At 36.6% G+C, this 13,842-nt stretch overlaps 1 pseudogene; it reads left to right on the top strand.

Annotated features, from left to right (window-relative positions):
- The first annotated feature begins 387 nt into the window (after positions 1 to 387).
- On the top strand, positions 388 to 753 carry LOC142439308 (NHP2-like protein 1 pseudogene; annotated as a pseudogene).
- The last annotated feature ends 13,089 nt before the right edge of the window (positions 754 to 13,842 follow it).

The raw sequence follows: 13,842 nt of genomic DNA, 5'->3' as shown, positions 1-13,842 counted from the left end.
GAGATTGAAATTGGATTGTAAAATAGTTAAAGCAAATGAAAGAAAGGGTGAAGTAAAGAGTTGAACAAAAGCTTTCAAAAATTAGCTCCAAAACTAAGCTGTATAATGAAATATGAAAACACCCGAAGCTAGAAAATCTGCAGGAGAGGGGGTGTATTGTTTCTCAGCTGAAATAGCAGAAGAAACACAATTCAAGTCTCGAATTCAATACTGAAGGATTCTTTGTGAGCAAAGAATTCAACGATGCAATAAACATCAAAAGATGGAAAGAATATGCAGCTCTGTACCCCAAAGAATCAGAGTGCGGCTTTCCGGTGTGGGCACTGCCCGTGCTCCAACTTCGTCCAGGCTTCCAGGAGGGCGAGACCAAACCACAGAGCCTCAGCCATGACTGAGGCAGATGTAAACCTGAAAGCCTATGCCCTTGCAGATGCCCGTCTCCACAAGAAGCTGTTGGACCTCATTCAGCCCTCCTGGAACCACAAGCAGCTTCGCATAGGAGCCGGTGAGGCCACCGAAACCCTCAACAGAGGCATCTCAGAGCTCCTGATGATGGCCGTGGATGCCGAGCCCCTGAGATGGTCATGCACCTCCGATGCTGAGTGAGGACAGGAATATGCGCTTGTGCGCCCCAAGCAGGCCCTGGGTATGTCCAGGCCTGTCATCGCCTGCTCCCTCACTGTCCAGGAGGGATCTCTGCGGAAGACGCAGACTCAGTCCATCCAGCCATACATCAAGAGGCTCCTGACCTAGGGACCTGGGCAGGGAGGGGGTCGGAGATGGGCTGGGCACATGTGCAATATTCTTAGCTGTTTTCTCATCATTGTAAAATATTGTGGTCCGGAAAGAAAAAGAATCCATTAACAAATAACCAGTTAAAAAGATAGCATATATTCTGAATCAGTAATAAAGAAGGAAGAAATCCAAGCTACACTGAAAAAAATTAGGACAAAATAAGGCCCCAGATATTGGTGAATACCCCTTGAGGTAGTTCAAAAGAGGAATTCAGCGCTGGAAGCACTCACTAGTCCGTGTCAAGACATCTGCAATACAGATAGCCCCTCAGCCCATAGGAAGAGGTCCATACTCTTGGCCGTTTCTAAGAAAAGCATCCAAAAAGCAGAAAAGAATTATTAAACTTTGTCATTAATATCACATCCCAGTGAATTTTTTAAATGTAATTCATTAATGATTGCAGCCATACAAAGATAGTGAGCTGCCAGAAATTGAAGGTAGATTCAGAAAAAGGAATGAAACAAATGTTATCATTTGATGACAGTAGATTAATTTTATCCAAAATCTGAATACCAGGATGATGTTTGCTTGTGTTTTATTAGAGATCTAAAAACATGTAATGGTTGGATCACAGCAAACTATGAGCAACATTGTGAATAATGTGAATTCCAAAACACTTGATTTGTACTTATGCAGAACCTGTTAATAGAAAAAGTGGCAACAGTTCCAACAGAAAGAAAGGAAATCCTGCCTGATTGAGAATTAGGTAAGGTGTGGATCCGGGTTTACATACTTATACATCGATGTGCTGAACAAATTATATGAGAACCTGTACTACAGACATCTGCACCTAAGGACTGGAGGAAGGCTTATTAACATTCTGCAATCTGAAAGGCTCTGTGGGCAAAACAGCTGCATGTTGCAGGAAGCATCAAAAGAAGGTGGAAATCACACACAGTCACTGTGTCTAAAGATCTAGTCGGCATTCACCATTTCAAGATGGTCTCAGAACAAGAACTTATGGTGCTGGAGGAATAGGCTCTAGCTCCACTGAAATCGTTAGTCATAAAGCAATCTCCAGTAATAGGTGGAATATCAACAAACTAATGAAACATTGTAAACATTTGTCTATGCTAGGAAATTTGCAAGACTGCCATTTGGCGGACTGACTAAGCGCGAGCCATTATATGTCCCATTCTGAAGAAAGGAGGCCCAATGGAATGTAAAAATTATAGCACCATGTGAGTGATATCACGTGAAAGAAAGATGTTGCTGAAGATCAGCCAACAATGGTTGCAGCAGTACATTAATAGGAAGTTGCTTGAAGTTCTGGCAGTTTCAGAGTAGTACATGGAACAAGGGATTTCATTGCTGCTGTCAGATGGATCTTTGCTGAAAGTAGAAAATACCAGAAAGATGTTTACTTGTGTTTCATTGATCATGAAATGGTGTTGACTGTATGTATTACAACAAACTATGGATAGTCGTGAGAAGAAAAGGATATCCAGCACACTGTTGGAATCATACAGAATCTGTATATGGATCAAAGGGCAGTTGTGAAACAGAACCAGAGGATACTGCATGGCTTAAGTCAGGAAATGTCTGCACCAGGGTGGTATCCTCTCGCCATTCTTATTCAGTCTGTATACTGAGCACACACTCAAAGAACTAGATTATATGAAGAAGTCTGTAGCATCAGGAGTAGAGAAAGTCTTGTTAAGAACCTGTGGTGTGCAGATGACACAACCTTGCTTATGGAAATAGAGGCAGCATTGCTGATGAAGATGAAGGATTGCAGCCTTCAATATGGATGACACTCAACATAAAGAAGACCCAAAGCTTTCCTACTGGATTAGAGCTGTGAAGGATGTTGTTTTGCTTTGATTCACAATCAACTTTAAAGAATGTAGCAGTGAAAGAAGGATATTTTATATTGCACTGGACAAATCTTTAGCACAAACCCTCCCGAAAGTATGAAAGATACAGCTGTCACTTTGAGAGCTAAGGCATGCTAGTCCCAAACCATAGTTTTAGTTGCCTCTTGGGCCTGTGAAAGAAGACAGGAGAAAATAGATATATTCCATTATGTTGCCATGTCTGGACTCCCAAAAGAATACATTATATATAAAATATAATACACATAAGTTATTATGTAATATATATTGAAATTATATGCATGTATATATGTATATATATATATACATTTAATTGGCTCTTAGATATTCCTGACTAAAACATTTAAAATTCCAACTTGGAAACAATTCAAATGTCTGTCAATTGTTAAATGAATAGATACATTGTAATAATACAATGGAATACCAAGCAGAAATAAATATAAATATAAATGAGTTAGGTTGTTTCATGCTTTAACAAGAATAAATCTCATGGGACCAATTCCCAGTGAGAGAAAGCAGACACAAATGGTTCACATTGTAAGATTTCATTTATATCAGTTGCAAACACTGCCACATTCACTGTGTTATTGAAGATCTGTAGAAGGGTGGGAAGCATTAATGATTAGGATGAGAAAAGATGACCTATTCTGGACAGTTGATACTCAATTTCTTGATTTTTATTGTGATTATTTGAATTCGTGGTCTGTACAGTTTTCTGTTAATCTTTAAGTGTGAGGAGATAAAATTTCATTGAAAACGTTTGAGTATTTATTTATATCATACAAATTAGCCTCATTAATGAAGCTCTGAGAAATCTTAAAAGTGTTAAATATTAAATACTTTCAGTTTCATTTCTATTTTTTCCATAGTTTTCTATAGATAAGGGAGAAAAGCAACAATGAAAATAATATAGTGCATCAAATAGTATCTCAGATGAAAATGGTTAATGAAAGCTGTTGTTTGGGTATTGGATTATTTTCCAGGGAAGTTCAATACTCATTTTGGCACATTCATTGAGTTATACTGATATGGTAGAGTTTATATTCATTTAATGTTAATAAACTACTGTTTTATTCCAAAACGTTCAATACTAAAAGAATACTTATAAGTTGTCATGTTGTAAATTTTGCTAAAGTTTTTAAAAATAAATTACAACCAGTATGATTTTTTTGTGGCTTAAATGCATCATAGAAGGCAAAAATAAGATACATTTCTAAAGGAAGTGAAATATTAGTGTGATAGAAAAAAATTGCAAATATATGAAAGATATGTTATATTTGAGATGCCATCTTAATTACTTGTGCATGAAATATATTTTTGTAATTAACTAGAGTAGTTCATGACAATTTTTTAATCTACAAATAAATACACTGTAATCTCTTATGTAATGAATCTAGATTCTTCTCTTATTATTAAAAGAGACAATATGTCACTTTTCATCAGCAATAAATCCCAAATTTAATGAAATCCCTAATGCATATTTAGACAATCTTAATGGAGACTTACCCATTACATGATTATATATATTTTACATATTAAATTGAGAGGGCACATAGTTTCTTAAATGCAAAGAAAATGAAAGTAAAGCAGAATATTAAATAATTTGTCCTATTAGAGGTTAAATTCTGAGCACTGATTTTCAAAAGCTATAGTTTACAGTGAGACCCCTAGATAAAATTAAGACTTCACAAGTATTCAGCCTCCATTGTGCTCTTTTGCCCACTTAATAGCAATGTAAACAGTTTTGCCATCAGGAACTTGCTTGGATGGGTCCTTGATGGGCATTGGCTATCAAGACAGAGAACCCCGGACTCCAACACTAATCCATTCTAGAAGGAGCATCAAGATTTGAGGCAGTCGAGTTCCAAACCAATTTTTCCCATAAGAAATAACTGAAAATGAATTAATCCATTCTCAACCAACAATTTTTGACCCTAACCTGCTTTATTATACAAAAATTACACAGAAATTTCAAAGTAAATAAGTTCACAGTTAAAAAATAATAAAATCAACTGGTAGCTGCTTTTCAGGAGTTTTTTTTCCCTTCTTTGACCTTTTTCATTAGAACCTGGCTGATTTTCTATTAAAAAAAATGTCTGATGTGGTCTGCTGTTGGCCTTACCTTAACTGTCTCCTAAAAGGGTTTGCTAAATTATCAACAATATTGATAACATGGTTAAGCACTCTTCCTTATCATGATCATTCTTTTAATAAAACTCTTTCTTAGGACCCATGGGTTTTTAATCTCAAAACAGTACAAAAGCCAAAAAAGCTAAAAAATATATATATGGCATAACACTTGGAACACAGCCACAAAAGGTTTAAACAACACATACTAATTATGCCAACTAACGCAAAGTGACTAAAGTATGAACTGCTTTTGTTTACAAAAATCATGTGCATCTGCTCAGATTCTGATGTTTTGTTCAACCCGATGTAAAATGTTCTCGATTATGTAGAATGCTGATGCAGTCCAGTATTAGGGTTCTACTGAATCTTTCAAGTAGCATAAAACTTTTTACTCTTTTGTGTATGTGTGATAAGTAGGTTTATTGTGCCAACCTGGACAATAGGAGCACATGGGATTAATAAGTTCACAGTTTGATTGGAGGGCAGAGAGACAAATGGCTCAGCAAAGTCCACCCCTCTCTCGCTTGCTCTCTTGTGATCAGACCAGTGTATGACTGCTTTAGCTAGTTCTCTGCTTCAAGTTGTGAACTCTGTTACCTGGGGGATAGCCAGCCCGTGAATCACGTTGCTAGAGCTGGAGGTTCCTTTGGGACCTGCTTCACCGTGCTGCTGGTGTATACATCACGTGAGCTTGAGGCTGTCAGATCCTGTCGTCTTGCTTGCTTCAGTTCAATATCCTAAATGAGGGCCTGTAAGCTCCTGAACTGCTGACAGTTAGTGACCTGCCCTGCTGTTTGCTGCCTGTGGCTGGACTGCCTACATTGCTGTAGGGAAGACTCACCTGTCTGCTTCCTAGATGTTGGACCCAGCAAACTTCGTGAGCTGAAGGACTTCCAGTATATTAACTGTTCCACAGAAGTGAGTTGAACCAAGCCCTCTGTACTGCTGTGTGGACTAATTAGTTGTTATATTCCTTCGTGCTCTATCAACTATCTATCTATCTATCTATCATCATCTATCATCTATTTATCTATCTATATATCTATATGTTTGTCTATCTATCTGTCTATCAGTCTATCTAGCTATCCTCTATTCCTAAGTGTCCTGGTTTTGTTTCTCTAGAGAACCCTAACACAGTATGTTTGCATATGCTCTCTCCTATTTATTCCTGAAGAGCATTCTACTTGTATAGGTTTACCACAGTCTGTGCTATATCCATTGTTTGGGCAATACTTACTAGAGTCACTACAAACAAAAATGTTATGAGTTTTGTGTGAACATATGCCTTCATTACTCTCAAAAAGGTTGCTGGAACTAATGTGCTAGCTGAACTTGAAAACAAATTCCCAATCCGTTTCCATAGTGGCTACGATATTCTCAAATAGTCCATCATTGTTTGAGAGTGCTAATTTCACCATATGCTTACACAGTGTTAGTTTTAAAACTGTAGTTACACTAAAAGATGTCAATTTTAAAATGCTTTTTGTGCATTTAAAAATTGCACTGACTCAATGACTAAGAGGAAGAAAAGTCACTTCTGCAAAAAAAGAAAAGGCATTTCAAAACCCTAGAAGCACAATTCTATTTTAACATACACAGTGTATCCATGAGTCACGATGGCTGATGTCAACTAGCTTGTAACACTTTTTATGCTAATGATATTGAGCATCTCTTTGTGTTCTTATTTAACAAATATCAATCCTCTGGTGAAGTGTCTGGTGTTTTTTGTTTGTTTGATTTTTAAAATTAGTTTGTTTATTTTTAGCACTGGGATCCAAATTGTATATCACGCATTTCAGAAGTTTAGTCATGCTCATAAGAGTTTCAAGGATCTACATGTGACCTGCTCCCTGGGGGACGGACAACAGAAAAGTGGGGGGAGGGAGACGTGGGACAGAGAAAGATATGACAAAATTATAATTTATAAATTATCAAGGGTTCATGAGGGAGGGGGGAGTGGGGAGGGAGGGGATAAAATGAGGACCTGATGCCAGGGGCTTGGGTGGAGAGCAAATGTTTTCACCATGATGAGGGCAATGAATGTACAAATGTGATTTACACAACTGATGTATGTATGGATTATGATAAGAATTGTATGAGCCCCTAATAAAATGATTAAAAATAAAATAAAAACAGAAAGAAAAAAAGTTGTATGAGCCCCTAATAAAAATAAAGGAATAAGTTTTTTTTTTAAAGAGAGAGTTGTACAACCATCAGCACAATTGATTCCAATGAATTCCTTCTCCTTTTTACTAGTTGTTGGTAGCTCTCCACTTCCTGCCAGTCTCCCCTACTCTATTAATCCAGCCATTTTCTCCATACTTTTACCTATTCTGAGTTTCAAATACATGAAATATATGAAACCTAAACAAAACACAAACTGCCCAATAACAATGACATAATGAAACAGAAAAATCTCAATCAAAAACAAAATAGAAAATATTAACAACTGGAACAATTATACTTTGGATCAAGAGAAAGATCAATGACAAGGTGTCACACATTGACCTAACTGCATATGTAGTAGTCCACCCCCCAATGTGCTCTTTGTGATAACGAGGCCTTTACCATCTCTGGGCCATAGTCAGAGGGGACTTCTCAGGGGCTTAATCCACCTGGGATACCCTGGGACCAGGTTTTGGACTTTCACTCTCATCCACAGTCTTCTGTAAAAAATATGTTTAAAATTCACTGGTGCCTTTCCTAATATGCAATTTTTGTTTTATTTTTCATCATATCAGCTCCTCTTATCATTTTTAATGAAATCATGGTCTCAAATATTACTTAATGAGGAATCTAATTTATTCATGCCTTCATAATTTTCTATAAACATTTTCAAATTACTTTAATACATTTTACAAAATCACAATTAAAAAATCATTATTTTCAGTATATTGTTAAGTATCATAGCCTTGAGGAGATGCTATATCCAATTAACAGAAACTTTATTTCAGAATTTTTCACAAATATGCTACTGTTTCCATACACAAGAGTTACCATTTCCAAACTTACTCTATTTTTGTTAGGTCTATATCCAGAAGTCAACATGCTGCTATGTGCTTTATGCACTAAGCCCATCACTTTCATAAATATAAATATAATTCTGTTTGATCTTAAGAAGAACTAGGTCACCCTCAGAGTTACGCCAGTGGAGCAGTGGTTAATTGTTCAGCTGCTGGCTGAAAGGTCAAGTCTCACAAACTTACTACCATCAAGTCAACCCTATGGATAGAGCAGAAATGGTCTTGTGAAATTCTGAAGCCAAAAACCTTTATGGGAGCAGAAAGCCTCATCTTTCTCCCAGGGTGGAACACCAGATGGGTTCAAAGTGCTGAACTTGTGGGTACCAGTCCAATAGATAACCCGTTAGGAATTGGGTACATTTGCTGCAAATGACCTCTTTCAAGTGTTAAAGGGAAAAGATGATGTCACTTAGAGAACTAAGGTGAACTTGACCCAAGTCCTGACATTTTCAATCATCCACATGCATGTGAAAGCTGGAAAATGAATATGGAAGAAAGAAGAAGAATTGGGGCAATTGGATTATGATGTTGGTGAAGAATATTGAATATATCATGATATTTCCATAAAGATATTTTTTAAGTGCCTTAGAAGAAGTACATCCACTATGCTTCTTAAAAGTGAGGATGAGAAGACTTTACCCAGGGTATTTTGGACCTGCAATACTTTCAGGATGGCCAACTATCCGTAGAAAGACATGATGCTTGGAACAATAAAGGACAATTTAAAAAGAGGATGGTCCTCAGGCAGGAAGAGTAACACAGACTAAGAGAGATTAACTCTGTAGGATAACACAGGACCAGGCAGTGTTCCCTTCCCTTGTACCTAGGGTCACTGTACATTGAAACCAGTCAGATACCATCTAACAAGAACAACAATGCTCTATAGTGTTTTCTCTTTCAAATATGTATGGATGTTCTGATACCAAGAAATTGGTGGCTAGTTTGAACCTATCCAGGTCTTGTCAGGAGAAAGGTCTGGCTGTCTACTTATTAAACAGTAGAGTCCATCAGAAATGTTTGCTCTGTCATGTGGATCACTGTAGGCAAGAACCCACTCAAGAGCACCTGTCACCAGCAACAGGTGATGTTGCATGGCCATTTTGACAGGTTCTTCACATATTCATTTTCATAGTTTCTTTTATTATTTTCTCTTTCGTTATTTTACTCAATCATATATGAGTTTTAATTGTCTTGTACCTTGACACAAAACTTATACTTGACTATTTACTTTAAATAGTCTTAAATATATAACTCATTAGAACTAATATCATAATTGATTTTAAAAATAAGTTTAGATTGTGCATTCATATTTAACTATTTTTATAAACAGCAAAAATCATGAATGACCCGAGTAGAATGTACATTCTTTAGAAATGTATTTGATTTAGTTTTCCTGTGTACTTGGGCTCTAGGCTTCTGCTACATTTGTACTTTCCCAAATTTGTTTATATAATCTTTAATAAAACATTTATTTTCCAATTTCTACAATTATATTTCACATATATATATATTGTTGTCAGTTTTAATGATTTTTTAATATTATTTTCTCCTAACCTTCTCTGACAGCATGTCCAAAGTAGTTGGGACAAAGTCTTTCTATACTCATCTCTCAGGGGCCAACATACCAAATTGAGTATATCCCGTACGAATTTCAACAACACTTTAAGAACAGATTTGATGCATTTAATACTAATGACAGAAGATATGATCTATGGGATGACATCGAGAATATCATACACTAGGAAAGCAAAGGTCACTAAAAGGACAAGAAAGAAAGAAAATAAGAAAATGGATACTAGAGGAGACTCTTAAATGTGCTTTAATTGTAGAGTGACTGAAGCAAATGAAAGAAGTGTTGAAGTCAAAGAGCTGAGCGGAAATTTTGAAAGGGAAGCTCAATAAAAAAAGTAAAATAGTATAATGAAATGTTCAAGGACCTAGAGTTAGAAAACAAAAAGAAACAGAAAAAAAGCTTGACATATTAAACTGAATAAGCCAAAGAAAAAAACTCAAGTCTTGGGTGGAATATTGAAAGATTCAGGAAGTGTAAAAATAAAATGGTAAGAACGCACACACAGTCACTGAACCAAAAAGAAGTAGTTGACAGTCCACCCTTTCAGGAAACAGCAGATGTGCAAGATTCAAAGGGAAGGAAAGACGTGTAAGCTGCACCGAAAGCGTTTGCCAAAAGCAAGACTCCAGGAAATGGCGGAACACCGATGGAAAGGTTTCAGCAAGCTGAGGAAGGACTGCAACCACTCACTGGTCTCTGCCAAGAAACTTGGAAGACGGCTACCTGACAGGAAGCATTCCATATTTGTGCCCATGCCAAAGAAAAGTGACCTAATAGATTGTTCAAATTATAGAACATTATCTTTAATATCGTTTGCAAGTAAAGTTTTGCTTAAGGTCACTCAATAATGGTTGCAGTATTGCAGAGACAGGGACCTGTCAGGCCAAATTCAAAAGAGGACATGGAACAAGCATTTTAATTGCTGATGTCACATGGATGTTGGCTGAAAGCGGAGAACACAGGGGAGATGTTTATTTATGGTTTATGGAGGCATTTTATTGCGTTGGAGCAACACAACTTTAGAAAGACTCAAGAAGAAAGGGAATTCCAGGCCTTTTAATTGTGCTCATGCAGAACCTATACATAGATCAAGAGGCAGTTGGGGACACAGAACAAGGAAATACTATATAGTTTAAAATTTGGAAATGTGTATATCAGGGTTGCATCCTTACCATATTCAATCTGTATGTGGACCAATACTCATAGCTGCTAGATTATATGAAGAAGAATAGGGCATCAGTATTGGGGACGACCTATCAAGGGCCTGTGGCATGCAGATGACACAACCTTGCTTGCTGAACGTTAGGAGGACTGGAAACCCTGATGCAGATCCAGGGCTGCAGCCTTCAGTGTGGGTGACAGCTCTCTGGGAAGAAACCATGGTCCTCACAACAGAAGTGGTAGATAACATGATAAATAGGAAAAAGATTGAAGTTGTCAAGGATTTTATCATGCTTGAATCCACAGTGAATGTTCATGGAAGCAGAAATCAAGAGATCAAATAAGACAATACATTTGGCAAAACTGATACTTAAGACTTCTTTATAGAAAAGCAAGGATGTTACTTTGAGGACTAAGGTGGCCCTGGTTCAAGCATGATATTTATAATTTCTTCACATGCATGTGAAAGTTAGACATTGAGTAAGGAATACCAATGAAGAATTGATGCATTTGAATTAAGATGCTGACAAAGAATATTGAAAGCACCGTGGAGTTCCAAAAGAACAAACCGATTATCCTGAAAGGAGCACAGAGAGACTGCTCCTTAAAGACAAGGACAATGAGACCGTGTCTCAAATGCCTCAGGTGTGGTGTCAGAAGAGCCCAGTCCTTGGACAAGAACATTCTGCTTGGTAAGGCAGAGTGAAGGCAAAAAGAGGAATGCCCTCAACAGGGTGGAGTGACTCTGACTGCAAAATGGTTTCAAACATAGGAACAAGATGTCAGTTTGGGTCAAGTAGAGAAACAAACCCAGAGACACTCAGATGTGTGTAAGAGAGAATTTTATATCAAAGAGGAATTGTATATTAAGAATACATCCCAGCCAAGTCCAGATGAAGTCTGTAAGTCTGATATTAGGCCATATGTTTATATTAGTCTATAAATTCCTCTTGAGACTTATGTAACATATGTAATGATGCCAAATGCAGGGAAATCACAAGCCTGTGGTTGGAAAATCTTCTGAGTCCAGTTGTGGTGGAAGCATCTCCAGGGCTCTGGCTGCCATCAGGGTAGCTTCAGGTGAATTGTCAATGGTGTGAAGCAGAGAGAGTGTGTGTCTCTCCTCTAGGAAGGAATCCAGGAGTTCTCAGAATTTTCAGAATAAGGCCCTGCCCACACAGAAGCATCATTGGCTATGACCTGATTGAGTCGACTCCACCTTTTCACTCTAGTCGATAGGAGATTATGTAACTACCGCAAACACTTTTGGGGATGGTGCAGTCCATAAGGTCACTATGAGCTGGCACCAACTCTATGGCACCTAACAGCAACAACCTATCCATTTGCTTACAGTTCTGTTGTTGTCATTTTTGCTAATAGTATGTAGGGAGAGAAGGAGATGCAGTGTGTCTCTATTTTAACTGCTCGCTTAAATTAAATTCATGACTTTGCGTTTTGTTATCTTTTATTCATGATAACTTGAAAAGCTGGTATTGGCATTACCATGAAGTCCTAGGTCTCCTAGAAACCCAGTGTTTATACACCTGTCTTTAAAAATACTCTAATCGCTTTGTGCTGTTTTGAACCTAGTTTTTGTTTCCATTTACAGCTATTTTTTATCATTTTGTGAATATAGTTCTGCATTATAAAATGTGGTGGTTGTAATGTATACATCAGTTCTAGATTTTTAAGAATATTTGATACCACATTCATTAGTCTCCTTGCCATTCTTAAGTCATTCCATCCTACTTTTTTTGCAGTATTCCATATTTCCTCTTCTCTCTTTTTCCTCATAGCCATCAGTCATGATTTGTATATTGAATTTCTCTCATATGTCTATTTAATTCTTTTATAGACATGGAAAATTATACTCACCCTTATCAAGGATGAAAATGAGAATATATAGTAGTTTAATCAATGAATGTTTACTCTTTATAACTTTATAATTGTACACACACTTACACATCTTCTTTAATCTCTAAAACTAACTAAAAGAAGCTTAAATTTATGTAGGGATAAAAACAATGCTTACTTTTTTAACTGTTGTGGCTATGTGGAAATGAACATACTTGGTTGTAGTTATTTTACTAGTCTACGTATTAACCCCAATATTGAAAATGTCATAAAATTATTTTTATAATATGGTAATCAATGCTGGATTTCACCCAAAGAGATGGCTGTATATCAAGTGTGCATTTGTGTGTGTGTGTGTGTGTGTTGAAGACAGAATTCCATAGTTGATTTCCTGATTTGATAGGGAAAAATAAGACTGGATTGGTAGATATGAAGAGGATTTGAAATTTGTTAAGACAAAAATATCTTTAAGGGACAATGTATGTTTGAGGGTGAGTTTAATCAGTTTGTGGGAGAATTGAATGAAGAGCTAATGAAAATGATCTACGAACTCTTTGAAGCCCTTGGTGCATATTGATACAAAGAGAAAAGGCACAAGTCCGTCTGGTAGGTACTTTCACGCTAAGTTTCTTCCGTGTACTACTAGAAGAGCAGGTTTTATAGCACCTCTCCCTGCTAGGAAGTCATATTACGGAAAAATTATTTCCTCATTTGTGGTGTAATAAATTTTCCAACCAATAGACTCCTCCTCAATGCAATTCAATTGTGGAACAAGTCAGATTTCAAGCTTGAGTTCTGTTTGATCAAAATCTGAATGCATCTACTCAGAATTCATATTGTTGATTGGTCTCCAGCCTGCCCCTTTATTAAAAATCACCTCAACTTTTTTTACATAAAATGAGGGACCAGATTCTGCTAACAATGGCTATAAAATCATCTTTACACTTTACTTCACACAGAGCAAAAACTTTTATCAGTGTGGATTTTTTGTCATGTTTTTAACATATTTTTGTTTTGTTTCATTTGTAAGGTGGAAAGATCACTTTTTAAAAGACAAGGTGAGATTTTTATATAACTGCTGCTCAAATCTTTACAAGTTTGTCCTGCTAACAGGTCACAGCTAAAGCAAGGCATGTTTATACTTCTGTCAACACAATGCCCACACTCACTTTGAAAACTGAGAAAATCCTGTATATTCAAGGGAACATAATATGTCACACAACCTATAACAAGGCTTTCTGATAAAAATAAATTTCTGCTATTTTGTAACATGTTTCTTTAATGAAAATATTGTGAATTAAAACAATGGAAAATCATCATTCCTTAGTATTCCATCAAAGGAGAGGAGCTCAGATTTTTAAAATTAGTTTGACTGTAAAAGTGGTTATCATTTTTGAACAACATCTCTAGAAGCATTTCATTAAAAATATCAGTTAATAAGGCTCATAACAAGATGTTTTTCTTTCACAGA

The sequence above is a fragment of the Tenrec ecaudatus genome, chromosome 1 (genome assembly GCF_050624435.1).
Source record: "Tenrec ecaudatus isolate mTenEca1 chromosome 1, mTenEca1.hap1, whole genome shotgun sequence".
Classification (NCBI taxonomy): Eukaryota; Metazoa; Chordata; class Mammalia; order Afrosoricida; family Tenrecidae; genus Tenrec; species Tenrec ecaudatus.
This window is presented reverse-complemented; position numbering and strand designations above follow the sequence as displayed.